The sequence below is a fragment of the Oryctolagus cuniculus genome, chromosome 7 (genome assembly GCF_051225735.1).
Source record: "Oryctolagus cuniculus isolate XC-2025 breed Fujian yellow rabbit chromosome 7, ASM5122573v1, whole genome shotgun sequence".
NCBI lineage: Eukaryota > Metazoa > Chordata > Mammalia > Lagomorpha > Leporidae > Oryctolagus > Oryctolagus cuniculus.
Genome location: NC_142873.1, coordinates 97233599 through 97250631, shown reverse-complemented (window position 1 = coordinate 97250631; position 17033 = coordinate 97233599). Strand labels below are relative to the sequence as shown.

The window sequence follows — 17033 nt, the reverse complement described above, 5'->3', positions numbered from 1 at the left end:
GGGCTAAGAGTTTGTTTTTTTATTACTCTTTCTTGTTGCTTAGACAACTATAAGTGGGAGCTAAATAGACAAAATGCATCCCAAATTACCTTATCATAACATCTGACAGATCACTCCTTCATCTATGAATAATGAGCATAATAATCTCACTGGCTTTACAAGATATACACACTTAGCTCTTATTTGAATCAAAAATAGAAGGAAAACAGTGCTGGCCTTTAAAATTTTATTAATCAAGTCTTGGTTATTTAACATCACGTCTCCCTCTCTCTCTCTCTCTCTCTCTCTCTCTCTCTTTTTTTTTGTAGATCATCCCCTTTAGGTATATTGAGTGAATCTGAATAATGGAACACCTTTTACTTTCCTTAAAATAATATGTATTTGGTGTTAACCCCAGAACTTTTCCTTTACTTACAAAGCTGATTGTCTCCACACCAATCTTTAACAAGGTGCTCATACAATCATGATAGTGTTTCCAGAATGTGAGAAAAAAATTTAGTTTTGAAAGTTAATTTAGCAATGTGATCACTTCAATTTTAAAACATTTATATACTTATAATTTATATACTTATAATTGTTTAAGTGTCCATTAAATGAAGGGCACTTAAACAATCTTAAAATTAAAAATAATTTTGACTCATAATACACAGGAACTGGAAATAGCAGTTGTCTCAGAAGAGGAAATGTGTGATGGGATAAGATGAGGGAGACTTATATTTTTGTGTATTCTTTTGTGACTTTTAAATTGTGTACCAATTGTAAAGTATTAAGTCTTGTTACTGTAATGTAAGTTTAAAATATGTTATCTCTAAAGCAAAAAAAAAAAAAAAAAGAAAGGTAGAAGTAAGAAGGGAGGGAAGGAATATCATTATACTCTTAGACTTGTATGTATAAATCATAGTGAATCTTAAAAATTAAGTCACAGATATTATTAAAATAATTTTTAAAACAGAAATTCATGTGGGTTTTAATTTGGTACCCCTTAGATATAGAAATAACTTCAGAAAGGATGGTAAATCTCAACCATTAAAATGAATGCAGTGGACTAGCTTTTGGAACAACAGTTAAGAGCCACTTGGGACCGAGGTGTCAATCCAGATAATTCTGGTTCCACTCTCAATTACAGCTCCTTGCTAATGCATGCCCTTGGAGGCAACAGATGATGCTCAGTACTTGGGTTCTTGCAACCCATGTGAGAAATCTTGATTGAGTTGGGCTCCCAGCCAGAGCTGGCTGTTATATGCATTTGCAGAGTAAACCAGCAGATGGGAGACCTCTCTCTTTCTCTCTCTCTCTTTCTCAATATTTTTCCCCTTCAAAATATTTTTAAATATTTATTTAATTATTTAAAAGTAATATTACACACAGAGAGAAGGAGAAGCAGAGAGAGAGAGAGAGAGAGAGAGAGAGAGAGGTTATCCATCTGCTGGTTCACTCCCCAACGGGCCGCAACAGCCAGAGCTGAGCTGATCTGAAGCCAGGAGCCAGGACCTTTTCCTGGGTCTCCCATGTGGGTGCAAGGGCCCAACGACTTGTGCCATCTTCTACTGCTTTCCCAGGTCATAGCAGAGAGCTAGATCAGAAGTAGAGCAGCCAGGACTTGAACCAGTGCCCATATGGGATGCTTGCACTGTGGGCGGTGGCTTTACCCGCTACGCCACAGCGCCAGCTCCCAAAATAAATTTTTTAAAAATGAGTGCAGTAAGGAAAGGAAATAAATTGGAATTAAACTATAAGCTATGGATATAAAACAATTAGGATAGTCCAAGTAAACTTCTTTATTAGGATTATAGATCTACTTAATCATCTTGATTAAAAAGTTGAATTTTGACCATTAATGATTTAAATTACACATGCAGAAACAATGCTTCTTTGTCATAAACTTTTATTTAGTTATTTATTTGGGCAAGTACTTCAGTTTCAGAGGAAAACTGACACACTAGGCATAAGTAATATCAAGCATTATACTAGCAGATGATTGGTAAATCTTTTCATAATATAGGAAGTTTCTACTGATTCTTTTTTTTAATTATTTATTCCCTTGAAAGGCAAAGTTAGAAAGGGAAGACATCGTCTATCCTCTGACTCACTACTGAATGGCTGCAACACCCAGGGCTGGTTTAGGTTGAAGCCAAGAGCCTAGAGCTTCATTTAGGTCTCCTACATGGGTTCAGGGGCCTGAGAATTTGGGCCATCCTCCACTTCTTTAGCAGGTGCATTATCAGGTACCTGGGCTGGAAATGGGGCAGCCAGGTCTTGAACAAGTGGCCATAACAGATGCCGGCATCACAAGTGGTAGCCCAACTCATGACACCACAACATGGGTCTGCTGACTCTTGAGAGAAAATTGATAGATTGATGGTATAATAAATAATAATAGTTTTCATGGCTTGCCTGTAGTAAAGAAGAGCAGGAATTCCAAACATACCTATTGAATGAATGAATGAAAGTCACCTGAACATGACCTGTTGACATCTTCTAGAAATTTTCAAAAATGAATACACAAACATTTCCTCCCTGGCTGGGAGAGGGTCAACTGCCATCATGAATGATATAGTAACTACTCCTATCAGGAAGTTCACTGTGGTGGGATGAGAAGGCTGTGCCAAGATGGCGCTGGCAAGCAAGCATCAGTTACTTAGGAAATGGCTTCAGAATCCACCTGGCAAAGGAGCCTTCCTGGCAACAGGCTGTGATTGGTTATGGCATACACTACCTCTTGACTGGATTGGCTACCTCGGCTATATAAGCTGCTGCACCAACTGAAATAAACGAGTCTGTGAGCTGCTGGCCTCTAGCCCGCTTTCACCCGACTCCCAGTGTCTGTGTCGTGACTCCGTGCTTCTCCTCTCAGAACGAATCCACAGCAACAGTTCATGACTAACCAACTACTTCAGAGGAAACAAATGGTCATTGGTGTACTCCACCCAGGGGAGGCAACTGTGCCAAAGACAGAAATTCGGGAAAAACTAGCCAAAATGTACAAAACCACTCCTAATGTCATCTTTGTATTTGGATTCAGAAATTTTGCATGTGGCAAGACAATGGGATTTAGCATGACTTATGATTTCTTGGATTATGTCAAGAAAAATGAACCCAAACATAGACTTGCAAGACATGGCCTGTATGAGAAGAAAAAGACCTCAAGAAAACAGTGAAAGGAGCATAAGAACAGGATGAAGATCAGAGGAACTTCCACAGCCAACATTGGCATCTGCAAAAACCCACAGGAGTAAAGATTTTGTAGTGACTTTATCTATGGTGATTGCATGAATTTTTCATGGGAATTAAAACACTGTAAAATCTTTAAAAAATGTATATACAGCTAGTAGTGAGATTTAAACAATCATGAAAAATAGCATTTTCCTATTCTAATAATTTCTAGTCAACATAAATGGATTATGTAAAGAATGTGTTTTTTATCTGTAAGTGCTACTACTAAACATGAAACCTGTTTTACAAGATTAATATAGGAAAACTTAACATTGTATATTTTTCACAGATTTTTAAGTAAGTCTGAAATCAATTTTTCAGACAAGCATATTCTAGAGGTGATATTGATAACGGTAAAATAGCAAGTTGTTAGTTCTTAATTCTGAATCATTTTATACTTCATATTCAATTTTTATATAATTCTTGACATTCATATTCAATGGACTAGAATTTGAAACTCAAATTCAGCCATAGTAAATATGTACAACTGTGGTTATCATGAGCTGTATATGGAAATGCAACTCTTCCTTTCATATACAAACACAGACAGTATACACACATATATTTCATATATTTATTTAGAGATAAAATGAATCACAGGGTCAGGTGTTTGGTGCAGTGGTAAATATGCTGCTTGGACATCTGCATCCCATATTGCAGTGCCTGGGTTCAAATCCTGGTTCCACTTTCAATTCCAGCTTCCTGCCTATGTGCATTCTGGGAGGCAGCAGGTGATCACTCAAGCTTGGGTCCCTGTCATCCATGTGGCAGACACAGATTAAGTTTCAGGCTCCTGACTTTTGCCTGGCCCAGTGCCAGTTGTTGCAGGCATTTGAACCAGTGGACTAAAATTTTTCTCTGTCTATATCTTTATACCTTTCAAAGAAACTTTTAAAAATGTATCACAAACTATACCAGTCTTTCACTTTAATATAAGACACCAGAATAGCATCTATTTCTTAATTAATATCCTGAATTTTTATTTTTAACCAACACACAAAATTACACATATTTATGTAATACCCTGTGATGTTTTCATACATGTATACATGGGGTGACATTCAAATCATGGTAGGCATAATTATCTCCTCAAATATTTATCATTTCTTTGTGGTGAAAACATTCAAAATCTTTTCATCTACCTTTTATTTTTAGAGAAATATATAGTGCATTATCATTAACTATAATCACCCTATTATGCAATGTTAGATGGGAGTAAGAAGTTCTGTTAACATTGCATAAATAGCATATCAATAGTATGTCTAGGAGTCATTAGGAATTCCATACTTAAGTTCGTCCAAGAATTGTCCCATATCCCTTACAACAGTGTTGCCATTCAACATACACAAGAAGTCATAGTTCCTACTAGTATCCTTTTCCCTAAATTATACTTGTGAATTCATGGAGGACCCATATTTTCCAAGGCTTCCCAAGAGGAAGGCCTCCCTCCTCAGTGTTTCACCAAACACCCACAGCAAATTTTTTTCATGGCTGACTTTTCAAAAAAGATTTATTATTTACTTGTAAGAGAGAATGACAGAAGGAGAGAGAGAGAGAATCTTCCCTTCCCTGGTTAACTCCCCAAATGGCCCCAATAGCCAGGTCTGGGCCAGGCAGAAGCCAGGTGCCAGGAATTCCATCTAGTGTCTCACATGGGTAGCAGGGACTCAAGCACTTGTCTGCTGCTTTCCTGATACATTAGCAGGGAGCTTGATAAAAAAGTGGGGAATCTGGGCCGGCGCCATCGCTCAATGGCTAATCCTCCACCTTGCGGCGCCAGCACACCAGGTTCTAGTCCCAGTCAGGGCGCCGGATTCTGTCCCGGTTGCCCCTCTTCCAGGCCAGCTCTCTCCTATGGCCCGGGAGTGCAGTGGAGGATGGCTCAAGTGCTTGGGCCCTGCACCCGCATGGGAGACCAGGATAAGTACCTGGCTCCTGCCTTCGGATCAGCGTGATGTGCCGGCCACGGCGGCCATTGGAGGGTGAACCAAAGGCAAAAGGAAGACCTTTCTCTCTGTCTCTCTCTCTAACTGTCCACTCTGCCGGTCAAAGGTAAAATAAAAAAAAAAAAAAGTGGGGAATCTGGTTCTCAAATCAGCACTCTGATATAGGATGTGGGCACTCTAAGCTGCAGCTTAATTAACCCACTGTGCCACAACATGCAACTCTTTGTTGACTGTCAACTATTTGCTACTCTGGTGAGATGTGTGTGTGTGTGTGTGTGTGTGTGTGCGTGCACATGGCAGGATGAAAAGGAAAGGAAGCTCAGACTGTCAGGAGGAAGGAAACATTAGGTGGAAAAGGGATACAGTCTGAGTTCTCAAAGACTCGAATTTTGTGATATAAATACAAGAGAGATAAACAGGCAATAAATAAGCCCAATCAATAAAATGATAGCAGATTATGTGATCAATACTAGGAAGGACACAAACATGAAAGAATAAGTGAATATTAGGAATGGCAAGTGTATGGGCATTTGTAAGGAAGCACTCTCTGAGAAGGTGATAATAATGGTGTTTCAGGCAGAAGGAACCGCAAGCACACCAGTGCTGACAGCAGGTAAAGCAGCGTGTGTTCTGGGAGCTGACAGCTGGGCAATGTGAGCAGCACAGGAGTAAGAATGAGAGCCACACCAGAGAAGATCGGCACACAGAGCAATGAATCATCCTCAGCATAGAGGAGCACCGGCTTGTCTATGAAGAAGATCAACAGTTACAATTTATATGTTAAAGAACCTGACAGTTCAGGACTCACTTTGACATAAATTATCTGCTTTGGATCATTATAAAAACCCTGTAAAGTTGAAGAGAGATCTATTATTAACATCATTTTACAAATTAAGTGACGCCTGACTACAATTTCAATTCATTTCTTACTGGAAGTTGTTGACTAGGGGACTATTATAACAAAAGTGGCACTTGAGTTGGATCTATCTGGCATCAGGATGAAGAATGAATCGGGATGCACGTGAGGGGAGTAAAGAAGGATGCAAGGTGGGGGAATGAGGGCTGCACTGGGATGATAACAGCACAGTAGAGAATGAAGCCACAGTCAGTTCTGCTTCATCAGTATCACTAGCCTCCCATGCACAGCTGTTTTCCTGGGTCTCCCGGACAGTGTGAAGATAAATGCCATTGTGCAGGGAGAGTTTGTGGCTCTACAAATATGCCTCATGGATGTAATGGATGGAATAGATTTCTTTCTAGTGGTTTTTAACACAGAGGGAAAAGGGGATGCTCACACATCATTTATATACAACATCCTATCTTGATCACTCCTACAGTTTTCAAAGCACTCTGATCCACTTTTTTATGATATCAACTTGATAAAAGTATATTTTCTCTAAGCTTTTGGAGATCAAAGCCTTCTTTTTCAGTTTGCTGCAGTGAATGAGGTTGGCTGACATCTGTCTTTTCTGTAATGAACATAAAGGGTTGCTCCATTGTTGGTTTTAGTTCCCTTGGGCCACATTAAAAGAGAGCTGCTCTCATATCCTCCTGGATATAGACTGCCCATTATTAACAATCCATGTGACAAGCGATTGAATTGTGTTGACTTTAGCTCTTGTCAACTCCTGAAAGTGGGCAAAGATCAGGTAAAGGACAAGGAGGGAAAGGGAATACAAAACCAACAGAGAAATGAGCTGCAAAAGGAATAGAAAGAAGAATGAGAGAAAGTGTAGGGGTCCTGATGAACACCTAGAGTATTGAAGATTGAGATGGAAAAAAGGCAGAAAAGAAGGAATCAGAGAAGCAAAATTTTTTAAAATGCAGAAAAGAAGTGCTTATATTATAAGGAAAGGAAAATAAATAGAGGCCATGCAATTACAGAAATTTACTGAAACTGGAGAAAATCTTAAAGCAGATATATATATCCAATTGCCAACATTGTGTATATGTGAGATAGGGGGTGATGATATGGACTAAGGTATAAATTTACCTTAAATTCATTTAATTTCTCTATTTTTTACTTTATAGTTCAAATGCTTCCAGCAGTGAACTCATAAAGGTTGCATCTGAGAGCAAAGTTCAAAGTTCTGATTTTTTGCATCTATTATTCCTATCCTTAGATATTTCTTTCTCTTATAATAATTATTTATCAGCTATCAAAAGGTCACCCAGTAGACCTATGTATCTCTGTCTCTCCCATAATTACACTTAGGGAATATAGCTTTACTTCATGTCTATGCAGCCTGGTCCCAGAAGGCTCATGGTTAAAACTACTTCCAGGGGCCGGCGCTGTGGTGCAGTGGGCTAAAGCCCTGACTTGAAGCACCAGCATCCCATATGGGCACCAGTTCTAGTCCCAGCTGCTCCTCTTCTGATCCAGCTCTCTGCTATGGCCTAGGAGAGCAGTGGAAGATGGCCCAAGTCCTTTGGCCCCTGCACCCGCGTGGGAGACCCGGAGGAAGCTCCTGTCTCCTGGCTTTGGATCGGCGCAGCCCCAGCTGTTGCGGCCATCTGGGGAGTGAACTGGCAGATGGAAGACCACTCTCTGTCTCTCTGTCTCTGTCTCTCTGTCTCTCTCTCTCTCTCTCTCTTTGCCTCTCCTCTCTCTGTGTAACTGACTTTTGAGTAAATAAATAAATCTTTTTTAAAAAACGACTTCTAGTCTAATGCTTTTTAAACCCAATAATAGGAAACATGCCAGCATCAGCTTTCATTCTTTGATGTGAATACCGTGCAGTTCAGTAGCAATTCAGTGTTGTCTCTCAGTTACTGGATCAATGCATCAAAGTAGGTGGTGAAACAACCCATCTTCAGATTGAATCCAAGGTTGCAGCAGCTGCAATGTCAACAGCTGACATACTGCCTAAAGACCTAAGAAGGCCAAAGTGGAATTTGCCAGTCACATCAATGACTTGAATTTTCTTAATTAACACACCTATTTGGAATGGTAACTGGGTCTCCTGAGGCTCTCTTCTCAGGAAATCAAAGAACTCTGAACATCTCTGACTCTTTAAAAATTTTTTTATAGCTTATTTATTTGAAAGGTGGAGAGAAAGAGAGAGAGTGTGTTAGTTCTCTGATACACTGGTTCACTCCCCAAATGCTCATAACAGTCAGGGCTGGGTCAGGCCAAAGTTAGGAGCTGGAAATTCACTCCAGGTCTCCCAGGTGGGTGGCAGGGACCTAAGTAGTTGAAACATCACCTGATGCCTCCTAGGTTACAGATTAGTAGGAAGCTGGATGCAAAGTGGAGACAGAATTCTATTATAGGCACCCCAATATGTGATACAGGCATCCCAAGTGGTGTGCCTAACCACTGTGCCAAGTGCCCACCGCCATCCCTGACTTTTGATAGTCACTTTTATGAACTCAATGGTTCCTTTTCAGAATTTAGATCTATCAAATGTTATTTTAAATTTGCTCAGCAAATTAGAGTGATAGTTTTGTTTAGTTTGTGTCCACTAAGAGCTTTCCCAAAATAAAGTCTTAATTTTAATTGGTCAAACACAGAGTTCTTAGTCTTGCTTCACTGTCCCATTATGCTGCAAAGGATAGAGGAAAATGGAAGAGTCTCTCCTCAATGTTGGTTTTCTCTGTGAGGCAAAGATTTACCTTGAGGGGCTGGCACTGTAGCGCAGCAGCTTAAAGCCCTGGCCTGCAGTGTCGGCATGCCAGATGGGCACCAGTTCGTCTTGACTGCTCCACTACCGATCTAGCTCTCTGCTATGGCCTGGGAAAGCAGTAGAAGATGGCCCAATTCCTTAGGCTCCTGCACTCACATGAGACCCAGAGTAAGCTTCTGGCTCCTGGCTTTGGATCAGCTCAGCTCTGACCATTGCAATTGTTTGTGGAGTGAACCAGTGGATGGAGGACCTCTCTCTCTCTGGCTGTACCTCTCTCTGTAACTCTGTCTTTCAAATAATTAAATAAATCTTTTAAAAATAAAAGATTTACCTTGAAAAATCACAGGTTGGAAATATAGGTTCTGTCTTTGGGTAACGCCTGGCATGTTTTAACACCCCCTTACCTTAGTTTACAGACCAAAGTTGTTATTTCTATCCACAAGACAGAATTGGGTTGCAGTAGATAAATTACACAACATCCTGGAAGCCTTTCTAGAGAAAGGGGAGTTAGGATCATATGCTCATGTATGTGTGTTTAGAAAAACACAAAGAGAAGCAGAAACCTGGAGCTTTGGCATGGCTTGCATTATACATTGCTATCACCATTATGTAAGCACCTAAAAACAAAAGCTTAGAAAAACTTTACAGTGCAAAAGAATTTGCAAAAGTCTATAAAATATTTATTTTTCCAATATGTTATGTCTGAGATTCCCTACTAATATTTAAGGTAGATTCTCATTTTACTAGGCAAACCCCTACAATATATGACACACATCGAGATACCTCCAAACATGCATTTCCCAGAAAGCCATAATTATTGAATATACCATCCTCATAATTATCTATTTGGTGTTCCAGAAAACTCTCATATATGCATTTCTTCCTTCTCTTCTCCTACTCTATTTTCTTCATAGACTGTTCTTTTGCCCTGCCTGTCTCAATGTTTGTCTAATGTTGGGGCTCTCTCCTGACCTATCTTATCTTTCAATTCTATCTGACATTCTAAGGTGATCTAATCTATGCCATGGTTTCCAAAGCCTCAACTATCACCAGCCCTAAACTTTCTTTTAAGCCAGCCCTTTATTTCAAAATTCAACCATTCAAATTGAATTTACTATCTATTGCTCTTAAAGGTTCCAAAATTTTCTCTTCTCACTGCCTATTTCAATCCAAAAGTCAATCTTTCCTGCCAGCTAAGAACTGTCCTGTTTTTTTACTGTTCTTTCATTCTCCCATCTGGATGATTGACAAGCCCTACTGATTCCCCATCTGACAATATTCTGTTTTTTCCTCTCCAATCTTACTGCCACTGTTTAGGTTGAAACCTTGTCATCCTTATCAGGACTGATACTGCAGCCTCCAAAGAACCTCTTGCCCTCACTCGCAGATCATCCACATTTTACAAAACACATAATGTGACATAAAAATCCATTGGTCAAAACTTTTTAAGACTTGCAATTGCTTACAAAATAAAATACAAACTTCTTAGTCTTGCCCTTGCTAAGCTGCTCAAAATTATTTTCTATCTTCTATCCAGTCTCATAACTTATACACTCTCAAATCTTAGCAGCTTATATTTTACTGAACCACATGAAATTGCTGATATTTAACTGCTTGGGCCTTAAAAATGGCAATTCTATATGAATAAATAATACTTTTCTCTCTGGCTTAAATGCCATTTCACCCTTAAGACCTGTTAAAATCTCAAGGCCTTGTTTCAATGTTACCTCTTCTGTGAAGAAATTGTTGGTCACAATGGGTTAAAGAGCAGCTCTCTCCTTTACGCTCTTTAACTTCTGGCACAGTACTAAATTTTAATTATTTGTATCTACTCATCCCTATCACTAGAATATGGAAAACTTTAGGGGAGAACCTGAGACTTAATTATCTCTATATCCCTACTTTTAGTATAATGTCTAGTTAATAACTAATAAATATTTGGTGAATGAATGAATAAATGAATGAATGAATGGACTTCCTTTAGAACTGTGATGCAAAAGAGCTTGGTAAGTTTCTGTGGTTAAAAGTAGGAGGAGAGTTAGTACTCTGCTTTAATTATTATAGAAGACATCATTCCTCTTTTGATATTGCCTTCTCTCTTTTACTCCTTACTAGGTAATAGATTTATTCTTTTTTAAAAAATTAATTAGTTAATTAGTTAATTAAGTAACTAATTTTTTAAGGAATACAAATTTTATAAGTACAACTTTAGGAATATAGCTATTCTTCCCACCATATCACCCTCCCACCCACACTCCCACACCTCCTCCTCTCTCTCCCCTTCCCAGTCCCATTCTCCAATTAACTTTGTACAAAGAAGACCAACTCTATACTAAATAAAGATTATAACAATTTATACACACACACATACACACACACACACAGAACTACTTTTATAGTTAACTCTTATAATACAACTCACTGAGGACAGAGGTCCTGCATGGGGAGTTAGTGCACAGTGACTCCTGTTGCTAATTTAAAAATTAACATTCTTGGCCAGTGCCGTGGCTCACTAGGCTAATCCTCCATCTGCGGCACTGGCACCGGCACCCCGGGTTCTAGTCCCAGTTGGGGTGCCAGATTCTGTCCCGATTGCTCCTCTTCAAGTCCAGCTCTCTGCTGTGGCCCGGGAAGGCAGTGGAGGATGGCCCAAGTGCTTGGGCCCTGCACCTGCATGGGAGACCAGGAGGAAGCACTTGGCTCCTGGCTCTGGATCAGTGCAGAGCACTGGCCATAGCAGCCATTTAGGGGGTGAACCAATGAAAGGAAGACCTTTCTCTCTGTCTCTCTCTCTCACTATCTATAACTCTCTCTGTGTATCTCTCTCTCACTGTCTAACTGCCTGGCAAAAAAAAAAAAAAAAAAAAAAAAAAACATTCTTATGTATGACATCAGTAACCATCCAAGGCTCTTGACATGAGCTTCCTAGGCTATGGAAGCCTTTTGAATCCACAAACTCTATCATTATTTAGACAAGGCCATATGCAAAGTGGAAGTTCTCTTCTTCCTTCAGAGAAAAGTAAATCCTTCTTTGATGACTACTTCTTTTCCCCGGGTCTCACTTCCAGAGATCGTTCATATAGAACATTTTTTGCCACAGTATCTTGGCTTTCCATGCCTGAAATGCTCTCATGGGCTTTTCAGCCAGACCAGGAAGCCTTAAGGGCTGATTCTGAGGTCAGAGTGTTACTTAAAGCAATTGTCATTCTATGAGTCTGCTGTGTGGACTGTTTCCCATGTTTTTCCTTTTTTATTCTATTATTATCAGAAACTTGATGCCATTTTTTGATCACTTTAACGCTTAATCCTATCTATATGTTTACTTTAACACTTAATATATTCACTTTAACACTTAAGATGGCATTTTTACCACCCAGCTTAATGGGATTTGGGGGCCCCTGACAAGTTTTTAGACTGTACCCTTAGAAGTAAGTCTGTAAGAATGTATGCAAAACTATACAGCCTTAGAGTTACAAACTTCCTCCTCCCTCTCTTAATTCCCACTCTTATTTTTACTGAGATCCAACCTCAGTTGACTTTATACACACATGATTAAATCTATGTTAAGTAAAGAGTTCAACAAATAGTATGAAGAAAAAAGAACGAAAAAACAAAAAACCTGAAACTGTTTCTTGACAGTCAAAACAAGGGCAGATCAAGTCATCCCATCTTGAAGTGTCAATTTTACTTCTACAGATTCCATTTTATGTGCTCTATTAGTTCTCACAGATCAGGGAGAACATATGGTATTTGTCCCTTTAGGACTGTCTTATTTCACTAAGTATGAAGTTTTCCAGATCCATCTACATTGTTGCAAGTAATCAGATTTCATATTTTCTTACTGCTATGTAGTATTCCATAGTATATATCCCAAAATTTCTTTATCCTGTCTTAAGTTCATGGGCATTTAGGTTGATTCCATGTCTTAGCTATTGTGAATTGAGCTGCAACAAACACGAGGATTCAGATAACTCTTTTATTTACTGATTTCATTTCCCGTGGGTAATTCTCAGGAGTGGGATGGGCCATATATGGGTCTATATTCAGATTTCTGAGGAATCTCCAAACTGATTTCCATAGTGGTTTTATCAGTTTACATTCCCACCACAGAGAATGAATTAGGGAACCTTTTTCCCCACATCCTTGCCAGAATTTGTTTTTTGTTGATTTCTGTATGAAAGCCATTCCAACTGGTGTGAGGTGAAACCTCATTGTGGTTTTGATTTGCATTTCCCTGATAGCTATTTATCTTGAGCACTTTTTCCCCTCTCCTTTTTTTTTAGTTAGCTGAGTGAATTGTGTGTTAATTTTGTTTATTTTTTTCAAAAAAACAGCTCTTTGTTTTGCTGATCTTTTGTATTTTTTATTCAATTTTGTTGATTTCTTCTCTAATTATAATTATTTCTTCTGTCCTACTAGTTTTGGGTTCGGTTTGCTGTTATTTTTCTAGATTCTTGAGATGCTCATTATTTTGTGCCTTTCCAATTTATTTGTGTAGGCATCAATTGCTATAAACTTCCCTCTTAACACTGCTTTTGCTGTATCCCATAAGTTTTTTTTTTTTTTTGAAGGTAAAATAGAATTTATTTAGGTTGGAAACTTACTGTCAGAGCAGCAAAGAGGGGGGTTCCAAGAGAGGAAGACCCAAAGGGCTGGTGATAATGGAGTTACTAAGTACAATCTTGGAGACCAAACTGTCAATCAATGAGAATCCCATAAGTTTCAATATGTTGTATTGTTATCTTCATTTGTTTCCAGAAATTTTCTGATTTTCCTTTTGATTTCTTCTATGATCCACTGTTCATTCAGGAGTATGTTGTTCCATCTCCATGTGTTCACATATGTTCTAGAGATTTCCTGAATTGCTGATTTCCAGGTTCATTGCTTTGTGGTCTGAGGAGATGCATGGTATGATTTAGATTTTTTTGAATTTTCTGAGACTTGCTCTATGGCCTAATATGTGGTCAATCCTAGAGAATGTTCCATGCACTAGTCAGAAGAATGTGTATTCTATAACTGTGGGATGAAAAGTTCTGTAGATATCTTTAGGTCCATTTGGTCTGTAGTGCCTTTTAACTCTGCTGCTTCCTTACTGATTTTCTGTCTGGTTGATCTGTCCATTGCTGAAAGTGGAGAATTGAAATCCCCCATTACTATTGTGTTGGAGTCTATGTCTCCCTTTAGATCGCTTAACATTTCTTTTAATAGCCAGGTGCCCTGTAATTAGGTGCATATATGTTTATGATAGTTACATCTTCCTACTGAATTGATCCCTTAATCATTACAAAGTACCTTGTCTCTTAACAGTTTTTGTGTTAAAGTCTGTTTTGTCTGATATTAGGATGGTTTCTGTTAGCATGGATTGTCTTTTTCCATCCTTTCATTTTCAGTCCGAATGCCTTTTTTTTTTTCTTGGTGAGATGTTTTCTTGTAGACAGCAAATAGATGAGTTTTGTTTCTGAATCCATTCAGCCTGTATGTGTTTTTTTGTTGTTGTTGTTAAAGATTTATTTATTTATTTATTTGAAAGTCAGAGTTACACAGAGAGAGGAGAGGCAGAGAGAGAGAGAGGTCTTCCATCTGCTGGTTCACTCTCCAATTGGCTGCAACAACCAGAGCTGCGCTGATCTGAAGCCAGGAGCCAGCAGCTTCTCAGGGTCTCCCACACAGGTGCAGGGGCCCAAGGACTTGGGACATCTTCTGCTGTCCCAGGCCATAGCAGAGAGCTGGATTGGAAGTAGAGCAGCTGGGTCTCAAACCAGTGCCCATATGGGATGCCGGCGCTTCAGCCTAGGGCATTAAACTGCTGCACCACAGTGCTGGCCCCAGTATATGTTTTTTAACTGGAGAGTTGAGGCCATTTACATTCAAGTTGATTATTGATAAGTAATAACTTTGCCCTGCCATTTTTCCAAAAATATTCCTGTTTTTTATTTTGAATTTCCTTTGAACTTTTACTGAGAAATTTCCTTCCTTTACCTTCTTTTGTAGGTATATTTCTGTGTTTCTGGGTGCAGCACATCCTTAAGCATCCTTTGTAAGGCTGGATAGGTGGTGACAAATTCTTTCAATTACTGTTTGTTATGTAAGGTCTTTTTTTCACTGTCATTCATCAATGAGAGCTTTGCAGGGCATAGTATTCTGCTTTGATAGTTTTTTTTCTCTTAAAACTTGGAATCTATCTCACCATTCTCTCCTAGCCTGTAGGGTTTCTGATGAGCAGTCTGCTGTGAGCCTAATTGGAGACCCTCTGAAAGTAACCTGGCATTTCTGTCGTGTACTTTTTAGATTCTTTCTTTATGTTTTACTGTGGTGAGCTTGATCATAATGTTTCATGGTGAAGATCTTTTCTGGTCATGTCTGTTAGGAGTTCTATGTGCTTCCTGTACATGGATTTCCCTTTCTTTCTCCAAATTAGGAGTTTTCTGTTATTATTTCACTAATCCTTTCTCTCTTTTCATGCCTACAGCAACTCCTAGAACCCATATGTTGGATCATTTGATAGTATCCTGTAGATTCCCAACAGTGTATTTAGTTTTCTAATTTCCTCCACATATTTTGGTTTGACTGTATAATTTCCTGTGCTTTGTCTTCTAAGTTGGATATTCTTTCTTCTGCTTCACTGATTCTCTTTTAAGGTTTTCCACTGAATTTTTTATTTGCCCTATTGAATTCTTCATTTCATTTTGATTTCTCCTTAAGATCTCAATTTCATTGGAGAGATTTTCTTTCATGTCATGTATGAATTTCATTGATTTGTGCATTTGCTTCTGATTACTTCTGTGTAATCCTATGATCAATTTTTTAAATTCCATTTCTTGCATTTCTTCCATCTCATCATATTCACAATCTAGTTTTGAAGTGTTGTGTTCTTTTGGAGGCATCATATTGTCTTCCTTATTCTTGTTTCTTGAATTGGTGCATTTGTTATTCAGCATTTGTGGAGATACTCATCGGTTTATTCTTTGTTTTTTTTTGTTGTTGTTGTTTGTTTTGTTTTGTTTTGTTTTGTTTTCCACTGTGGTGGCTTCTAACTTTGTATTATGCCTTTGTAGATAGGTTGAGTGTCTGTTTTCAGTGAATATCTAGAGGCTTATGGTGGGTGTGGCCAAGGAGCTCTGTTCAGTGCTCCAGGGTGAAGGCCATGTCTGAGGTGACACACCCAGATTTGGCTCAGCAAATCTCTTATTTTTTTATCAGCAGGGTGGTTTATTCTACTCAGCTGAGCTCTTCTCCTCAAAGGAGACCAGTGCTTGAGCACTAATCCCAGTGGGTATAATATTCATCCACTCTGCCCCAAGGACCACACAAAGGATCTGTGCAGTTCTCAGTGTAAGCTCAGATTCCCCAGCAATGTCCCTCACTAGGTAATCAGGAAACCCTGAGCGTGTGTAGTCTCCTACAGTGGCTGCTCAAAGACCCAGACACACCATAAGTCCTCTCACACGGACTCAGGTGTTTTTTGTTTTTGTTTTTGTTTTTGTTTTTTTTCCACAGTCCCAGCACACAAGCCTGCCATAGTCATGAACACCCTGTTAGTTCTCCCCACTGGAGTCAGGAGTCTCTACTTGGCTTGTTGCTGGGTGCAGACATGAGCTGGTGCAGCTGTTAGGTATGTCCAAAATGGAGCCTGGTCTATCTGCTTGTTACAGGATGCCACTGCAGGGTGATCGGGGAGAGAAACATGCCCCTCCTTTTTTTTTTTTTTTTTCTCTTCTAGTTTGGCAGGTACACTATCTCCCAGCAGCTCCAAGCTGGATTCCCCCTAGGCTCTTCCTGCAGCTTTATCACCAATGACTTGGGCTGTTGCAGTCTGGTCTCACTCTCCAACTCTCATGGGGTTCTGAGTTGTGGGCATCCATGCCCTCCACATAGGTCCACTGTGTCCCTCTAACTTGCATAGAGTTTCCTCTGCTGTTTTCTCCCTAACTCTTCCTGAGACTGCACTTTTTCCACTTTTTTTTAAACTCTCTTCTAGATTTTAGCAGTAAGCTCCCTCCCTACTCTGCTATGTTGGATGCTTAAAGATTTATTCTGTATTTGTTTTTACCAGATGCATTTGACTCAGCTATGAAAGAATGATTCTACACCATCAGACCACATAGTTAACATGTAATCTGCAGGAAAGCAGATGTATAATACAAGGTTCAAGCAGCAATACTCCAAGGGGCAGCAGACAGACATAAGGTAGTAGCCAAAAGACAAATGATTGCTAAACAATGCTAAATTGTTTATGGTGACATCAAGA

General features: G+C 39.2%; 1 protein-coding gene and 1 pseudogene across 1 annotated transcript in view; one reads left to right on the top strand and one right to left on the bottom strand.

Moving 5' to 3' along the window:
- The window catches only part of SLC44A5 (solute carrier family 44 member 5), a 437182-nt gene that overhangs the window by 103444 nt on the left and 316705 nt on the right, over positions 1–17033 (bottom strand). The gene's annotated exons all lie outside the window — the stretch shown is intronic.
- LOC138850414 (small ribosomal subunit protein eS24 pseudogene) lies at positions 2877–3236 on the top strand (annotated as a pseudogene).